The sequence below is a fragment of the Elephantulus edwardii genome, unplaced genomic scaffold (genome assembly GCF_000299155.1).
Source record: "Elephantulus edwardii isolate Elephantulus edwardi_28Jun2011 unplaced genomic scaffold, EleEdw1.0 scaffold00032, whole genome shotgun sequence".
Classification (NCBI taxonomy): Eukaryota; Metazoa; Chordata; class Mammalia; order Macroscelidea; family Macroscelididae; genus Elephantulus; species Elephantulus edwardii.
In genome coordinates, this window is record NW_006399782.1 from 9316030 (window position 1) to 9324951 (window position 8922).

Consider the following 8922-nt stretch of genomic DNA (forward strand, 5'->3'; position numbering starts at 1 on the left):
CTATGAGTCGCAGGTAACTCAATGGCATTTAACAACAACATCAAACAACTGTAAAGGATTGCTCATTGCTGTAGAAACCAAGTCAAGTTATCAGTGACTCTCCATTGGGTTTCTGAGGTTGTAAATTGCACTGGAGGAGATTCTCTATCTTCCTCCCTTAGAGCTGCTGGTGAAGATGCATGGCCTTTGGTTCAGCCAGTTGACTTCCTACACACTATGTCACCAGAGCGCCCACTTATTAAAAACTCATTATAATTAAACACTGTCTTAAGAGCATGAGGATTTTGTAAAACACAATCAATAAAATTTCCCCAAAGTCATCTATCTAGAAACAAGAAAACAAACATTCTCTTTCACCTTATGTTATAAATGGTCAAAGTGGCTGGATGACTGACCATCAGTTATAGGTGGCAGAATGGAGAGTCAGTGATGAGTTGACTCGGATTCTGCATCAGGAAGACATCAGACCTAACTGACATTGTGCAGGAAGATAAATCAATGGTTTGGATGCTGACTTTATTACATGGGTGGTGATGTTGTGTGCTGTTGAATTGGAACAGAACCATGGCTGTCTCTCCAGGTTTTCAGAGGCAGAGGTAGAGAAGGGTAGGCTAAGTGGTCCTTTGCTTCTCTTGTGATGTAAATATTTCTATGTTCCAGCTAATCAGCAAGGTTTTACAATTTGAATTTATTTCAATATTGTTGTTGTTGTTGATTGCCATATAGAGTCAAACATGACTCATAGTGACTCTGTAAACAAAAGACCTAACACCTTTCTATAACTATTGTCATTTCTCCAAGTTCTTAGAGTTTCCAGAGACATGTGGTTTAGGAAGTGGATGCTACTCATGCTTCGAAACCTGTTTAACAACTGGGAGCTCCACCAAACACTGTCCACATTGGGAAACCATTATGGCACTTGATATCCCAATGGCACAAGGTTTAGCATCACAGCAAACCCAGGTTACTTCATACAGCACATTGACAAAGTGGAAGAATCTTATATAACAGTGGTTAAGTGTCATCAAGTCGAATAAGACTCATGGTGACCCTTGCACAAAGATCTGAACTCTGTTCTATAACTAGTTTCTAGAAAAGATAGTCTACTTTTAACAAATAATCAAACCCAGCAAACACTGTCACTGAATCTATTCAGATGCATATCAAATTTAAAAGACAGAATAGAACTGCCCCACAAGACTCCCAAGATGAGAATCTTTCCCAAGACGATACATTCAGACTGCCACATCCAGTAGAGCATCTGATGGCTTCAAACCTCTGACCTTTCAGTTACAACCAAGTGTTTTAACCATAGTGACACCGTGGCTCTCGTGCCTTAGCAAATCAAAGCAAAATCTTTACACGTCAAAAATCAGTTTCTGTTGAGTCCATTTCAATGTCAGAAGAGAGTCGTGCTCCGTGAAGTTTTCAGTGACTGAGCTTTTGAAGGCACTTTGTCACACCTTTCTTTGAAGGCATTTTAGGGTAGACTCCAATCTTTGGGTTAGCAGCCAAGAACATTATCAATTTGTACCTCATTCGAATGAATTTAAATTCATGGGAGATATTTTTTATTCAAGGTCAAATTTTTATTCCTGTGGATATGATTTAACCTTCTTTAGTTTTAACTTGAACTTGCATATGAGCAGTTGATGATCTGTTCCACCATCAGCACCTGGCCTAGTTTTTACTGCTGATATTGAACTTCTCCAACGATTCCTCCACTGGTGTAATCAGATTCCTGTGCATCACATCAGATGAAATCCATGTGTATAACCTGCATTTATATGTCTTATAAAAAGTATTTGCTATGAATAAATCATTAATTATACAGAATTCTATCATTCTATCCCCAGCCTCATTTCTGTTACCAAGTCCATATTTTCCAACAACTGATCCTTCTTCCTGATTCCCAACTTTTGCTTTCCAGTCACCCATTATTATTAAAACACCTTTGTTACATGTTCAATCGATTTCTGACTGCAACAGTTGATAGAAATCATCTATTTCCTCCTCTCTGGCTCTGATTGTAGGTGCCTAAATTTGAATGATAGTGAAACAGGTCTTCCTTGTGCTGCCTCAAAATCTTTACAAATCGGTGTACTAGATGTAGTAGCAAGTTTAAAATTGATAACAAAATGACACATCTGAGATACCACTCTTCAGATTTTAATAAATATGTAATTTCAAATGTATTATCCTTTCAGTCTTTGGTGTTACCTGGGACCTCAAACTCAAAAGATTGTTCATTTTAAGGTTACCTATTTGCTTAAGGATATGTGTGTACACATTCTGAGAAACTGCTATTTCTTTTGCAAAACTTGCAGCATTTATCATTTCCCCAGTTAGGAGATATAGAATGAAGTAGTATTCTAAATATAAAATTGCTTAAAGAATTAAGTTCATGTATTTTTTTTCTTTATGTGCAGAGGAGGGGGTAAAGCAAAACAAACATAACAAAACTAACACATTTTAACAAATATAAACTTATTTCAAATTTAGGGAAGCATGAAGATCTGTGAAAGCACCGTTTTATGCAAAATATTTATGTAGGCATAGAAAGAAAACGTATACTATACAGTGAGACAAAACAGATTGGGGCTTATAGCCAGTATGACTTATCGGGTACAGGAAAAAAAATCCATGCAAAGAAATAAAAAATAAATAAATAAAAAACCACACACACTTTGGATTGTTAATGTTTTAGATTTTTTTTTTAATTGTGCTTTTAATGAAGGCTAACAGAAAGGTTGAATTTTTTTATTCTTGTTTGTTTGTTTTAAGTGTGTGTGTGTGTGTGTGTACTGTCAAATCAGATCTGACTGGTACAGGAGGAAATTGCCCCTCCTCCTCCAGCAGAGCGTCTGGTGGATTTGAACCACGTACCTCTGGGATTGCAGTGCAGCTTCTTGCCACTAGGTATTTGTTTTTTTAAGTTTCCATTTCACAGGGGGCTAGGAGTCCCTGAACACTGACAGATTTGCTTCCCTATGGCATCTTCATAACCAGTAGCAATGTACACTCAAATGTGCACTTATCAACTTGACTTTGAAATCTTCAAATTGGTGGTATAGACCATATTATTTTTTGTTGTTGTTATGTACCTTTAGGTAGCACTGATGGCCTAGTGGCTAGAAGCTGCACTGCAATCCCGAAGGTATGTGGTTCTAATCTGACAGCTGCTCTGTGGGAGGACAGGCAATCTTCTCTCATCCCATTAACTGCCTTTGAAAACCAGCTGGAGGGTCAGCTGTGGGCTGGTTCCAACTCATACAGAACTACAACAACATATACCTTCAAGTTGGAACTGACTCATAGTTGAGCAAGTTTTCAGAGGCTGTAAAGCACATGAAAAGATATTCTCTATCTTTTTCCCTGAGAGCAGATGGTGGATTTGAACAGCCTGCCTTTGGGTCTGCAGCACAATTCCTTACCCTCTAGGCCATCAGAGCTCCCTTGGTGTAGACCACAGAACTGTACTTTTTGTTGCTCTCTATTCCTTTCTCATTCTTCACCAACTGTGTGTCAAATCGGTTTGTCATACTGTAGTGGCCTGCATGTTGCTTTGCTGTTGAAAATTATGCCCTAAGTATTTTACATACCAGCTGGATCACCCATGGCAGACAAATTTTCAGCAGAGCTTCAAGATTAAGACAGGCTAGAAATACAGACCTGATAATCTAAAAATCAGCCAATAGAAACAGAACATTGATTGTGAAGATGGCCAAGGTCCCGACTATATTTCATTCCGTTAGACATAAATTCATTCTGTGACGCGTGAGGCACTAGCAACAATGACTGTTTCATTCACATATCTTTATTTGGAAGGTTTGAAGACTTCAATCCAGAGTTGCTACTTAAAAGGGAAGTTTTCCAGTAAAACAAAATGCTTTTCCTACTAGTCAGTGCTATGGATAAGGAGTAGCCTCTTTTGAAAAAGTGCCTTAAAAAGCTTTACTCAAATTTGACTTAAAATTGAAAACAATTCTAAACATGGCTTGCTCTGGTTGACTAGTTCCTAAACTAGAAATCTAAAGTCTTCAACAAGGACTGCATTGATAAATTTGATCTTTGTATCAGAAACAAAATATTGTGTATGTCTTCACAGTCAGGTTGCGTTTTCACTGTTCATGACCTATTTGCATACAAACAAAAGAGTTTACTTTTAAAAGGGTTTTCTTTGTTTTTGTTTTGGTCCCTAGGGATGGTGGTGGGGAGGGAGACGGGACCAAGCCATTTTCATACCCTGGACGTCACACTCTGTGTTTATGTTGCCTGTACCTACCCTGTCTTCCTCACCAACCACTTCAGATTCTTTGCAACCAACTTTTGGGGCCCATCACTCCTTGTCTGGACTGTTGCATCAATGTTCTTGTTGGTTCCCTCTCAACTCTCATTGGTTCCTATTTGTTATTTTTTATTAAAGACAAAATGATGATACAACTTCTTGCTTATTCCTCACAGGCTAGTTGATGGCCAGACTTCTTAACAAGACACATGAGGCTCTTCACAAACCTGATCTAATTTTGCTCCTCTGCTTTTATCACTCACCACTCTCGTCATATTTAACTGCTCACTATTCCCTGAACCCATCAGGCCGTTACAAGACATTTGCTTTCTTTACCTTTGCATATGTTGTTCCTTCTGCTCAGACTTCATCTGTCTGTAAAACTGTTTCTTAAAGTTCCAGGTCCTCCCTGCATTGAAGGCTTCCTTGCCCCACTCTCCCTTTCCTACCATATTTATATTTTCCTCACTCTCATTGACTAGGGATGATAGAAGGACAATTGATGCCTTTGAGCTGTGGTATTAGAGAGGAGTATTGACTGCTAGGAGAACAAACAGGTTCATCCTATAGAGGGTTAAACCGAGTTGCTCCTTGGAGGCAAGGATTCTGAAGCTTTGTCTAACATACTTTGGACATGTTGCAAGGCAGGACCACTCCTTGGAGAGGGATGTCATGCTTGGGAAGGTGGAGGGACAGCTCAGGAGAGGAAAACCCTCGATGAGATGGATTAATTAAGTGACTGGGGTAATCGGGGTAGGTGTGTTGGAAACAGTGAGATTGGCACAGGATAGAACAGGGTTTAGGGCTGTTGTACGTAGGGTCTCTATGAGTTTCAGGCAACTCAACAGCACATAACAACAACAACAATTCATCAGATTATTTATTCTTCCATTCCAACAGTCTGTTCTTTGTGTTAAAATTGCACTGCTCAAATGACTGTCCTATCCCAAGGACGGGGATCTTGTCTCATTATTCTCTGCCTTCTCGGTACTCTGTTTAGCACAGGAACAGGTCCAGAATGGGGTACAGGAAATGTTGTCTTGTTAAAATTCATCTCCATTCACTGACTGCTACAGATTAGACACTCAAAGCACTCTAAATGTTACTGCAGTTTATCTTCTCAATAAAGGCAAGGTTTTACAAATGAGGAAATGTTTTCAGAGAGGTTATAGATCACTTTCCCAGGGTCACATAGCTAGTGACCTCAAGCTTTTAGCAGAGTGTGAATTCTCATTTGAAAAGCAGATAGATGAGTTTGTTACTATTTTTTTTTTTTTAGTCTGAATTCTGTGGTGTGGTTTGGCATTTTCTGAGTAAGCTCTCCCACTCTGTCTCTTATTAATTGTGTAACCTTGAGTTAAATTACAAAATGTCTCCAAACCTTAGTTTTCTCATTTGGGGCGGGGAGGGGGGATGTCTAACCTACATGACCAAACATCAAGGCGATCATTTATTCCTTCATATTGTGTTGCAAACTTATATTCTTTCATGAGCCCACTTAACCTTCACCCATCCATAATAGTTACTACTATTAAACCTTCTAACAGATGAAGAAACTGAGGCTCAGAAAACCTAGCAATCTGCCCAAAGTTCTGAAGTCTATGAAAGCATTTTCCCTTAGGCCTTCCAGAACTGAGTAGAACCTTCAAATCATTTTGGAGTAGTTAGGTGTGGCAAAGGTGTCTATAACTCGTAGTGTGGCCCTACGAACCACAGATTGAACCTTGCCCTATACTGCGCCATCCTGACCATCTCTATGTTTGAGCTTATTGTTACAGTCACTGTGTCAATCCATTTTGTTGAGGATCTTCCTCTCTTTTACTGAGCCTTCAAAAGACCGACAGTTCGAACTCACCACCCACCCTGTGGGAGAAAGAGGAAGCAAATGACTTCTCTACATATTACAGCGATGGAAACCCTGTGGGGCAGTTCTCACGTCTACAGAGTTGCTATGAGTCAGAATTCATGTGGCTGTAACAGGAGAGTAGAGAGGTTGATGTTTCCATGCATGTGAAAATTCAACTAGGGAACGGGTTTAGTGGGTCTGTTTTCCCTTTTCTCTGACTTTCCCGCTTCACACCTCTGATAATCACAGTGATAGTGCCAAGCAACGGAATTCTCTTGGAAATAGAATTGGGGGTCAGCCACTGCATGGGCGTATATTAATTTTTCTTTCTTGTCTAAACTGCTTGTGTCCAAATTTCCCCTTTCTCCATCAGGCCCTCAGACAGGCTTCTGTTCTCTCCCAAACCATATCCCTGATTTCTAGGTGGAATTTTTGGGGTCACTTTGGATCCATTCCTGGAGGGACAAGGTGAATGGTCTTTAAGAGGTGGGATAAATTATGTATACTGCATTGAAACAGATGAGAGAGAGAACTGTTTAAAAGGGATATGTGATCAGGTATTATTGTCATGACAGAAGTCTAGAGCGAAGGCTGCATGGTGGAGTGGACCTGGGGGGAGGGATTGTAAAATAATGAAAGAATTTTTCTTTTATTTTTCAAAGAGAAGAGCAAACTGGAGGTAGGTTGGGCAGGGAGAAAAGTGCAACAATGAATGAATGGAAATCCAAAGTCTCTGTAAACTTTCATTAAAACTAATAATAATAAAAAAGAATGAGAATAAAAAAGAGGTGTCTCCTCAAGAAGTGGTTTTAAAGCAACATAGGCTTGTTCTGTTAGGTTATTCCTTTCAGCCTGATGCTTCATTTGCTAAAACAGTGATCTTAGTGTCTTTGAGGTCCAGGCAGGTAGCATATACAAGAAAACCAGGCCATATTGTAAGAGGAGAACTTATACCCTACCAGAAGCTGGGCCACAGAGTTGTGTGTATTGTGATTTTGTGAAGGAGCTAGAAATTTAAAGTTATATGAATTCTCCAGAGTTTTTGAAATACTGGCAACTAATTATAAAGTGTTTTTGATCATTTTCTTTTTAGTCTACTGTTTGCTCTCTTTATCTTTTTATACAAGAAAGTCTCATATACTCTTTGCCAATTTCTCCCCGTAGTAATAATATCTTACAACTCTAGTATCAAGCAGAAATGGCATCCACTTCCTAAACAACTTGCCCCAGAAACTCTATGAACTTTGATAAATGTCCATAGTTGTAGAGAGGCTTCAGGCCTTTAGTTCATAGGATTGTTATGAGTCATACTTGACTCGAAGGCAATCAACAACAACAATGTAATCAAAGCTTATTCCCATTTCATCAATTTTACATGTTTTTTTGTTTGTGCATTGATGTTTCTCGGCAATTTTCTCACATCAGCACATTCAGGTGAAGGCTCTGTATGGTGTTTCATTGCTGAATGCAAAGTCAGTTCATCTCTGGTAGATGGAATCTACCAGTGTCTCCACAGGAGAAATATGGGCAATCTCCCCCCACGCACATTACTGCCTCAGAAACCCACTAGAGGATTAGTGGTGAGTTAGTTCTGACTCAACAGCAATGAGTATGAGTTTTGAACTTGACATTCAAGTAACTACTGCCAGATCCAGCACTCATCTTCAAAACCCAGAACTATGCCATAAGCACAAGGTTTCTGTGCACCCCCTTGCCCATCTCTACCATCTGTAGTATGGCAGCCAGCAATCTGCTGTGTCTATAACTGCATAATTTAAACAATGTTGTAGAAATGGAATCAGATAGTATATGTTGTTGTGTATAGTCGACTCAGAACCAACCGACAGCTGACCCTCTGGTGAGTTTTCAGAGGCAGTTAAGCACACAGGAAGAGAGTGCCTGTTCTTCTCCGGTCTGGTGGATAGGAACCACGTACCTACAAGACTGCAGTGCAGTTTCTTATCATATGCCACCAGAACTCCCTAGATGGTAAGTAACCTTTTGGAATTGGCATTCCCTCCCTCCCCCCAGTATATTTCCCTAAGAAGCTGCCTGTTGTTGGGTTGCTAAGTCAAAGGCTGCATGTCTGGTGGTCCATATCCAGTGGCTCTACAGGAGAATGATGAACAGATTACTCCTGTTAGCATTTAAGCCTCCAAAACTAATGGAGGTTCTCTGTGAGTCAGAATTGGCTTGATGGCAGTGAGTTTGGGTTTTTATAGTTTTATAAAGATTCATCCAGGGAGCTCTGGTAACCTAGTGGGTAAGGAGTTGCACTGTCAACCCAAAGGCAGGTGGTTTGAATCTACCAGCTGCTCCACAAGAGAAAGGTGGGCAACCTCTCCTCTTGTGTGATTTAAGTACAGACTCTGAAATCCCACTGGAGGGTCAGCTACCCTTTGGTTCCTGTTCAGTGGCCCATAATAACAGAGATACATTCAAGTTTTGGTGTATGTCAGTAGTTTGTACACTTTTATTGTGAAGTTATTAGGCTATAGGATATATGTATCAAATTTGTTTAACCATTCACCCCTTGAAGAACATTTGGAGGTTTTGGTTTTGTTTGGGTTTTTGCCTGCCTCCAGTTCAGGCTACTGTAAATAAAAACAAGACCATTTATATACTGGCTGTGTGTGTGTGTGTGTGTGTGTGTGTGTGTGTGTGTGTGTGTGTGTGTATGAACATTTCTCTGAGTTAAATGTCCAAGATGACAATTGCTAAATCACATAGAAAATGCTTTGTTTTGTGAGGAGGTACCAACTTTTCCAGAGTGGCCATACCATCTCAC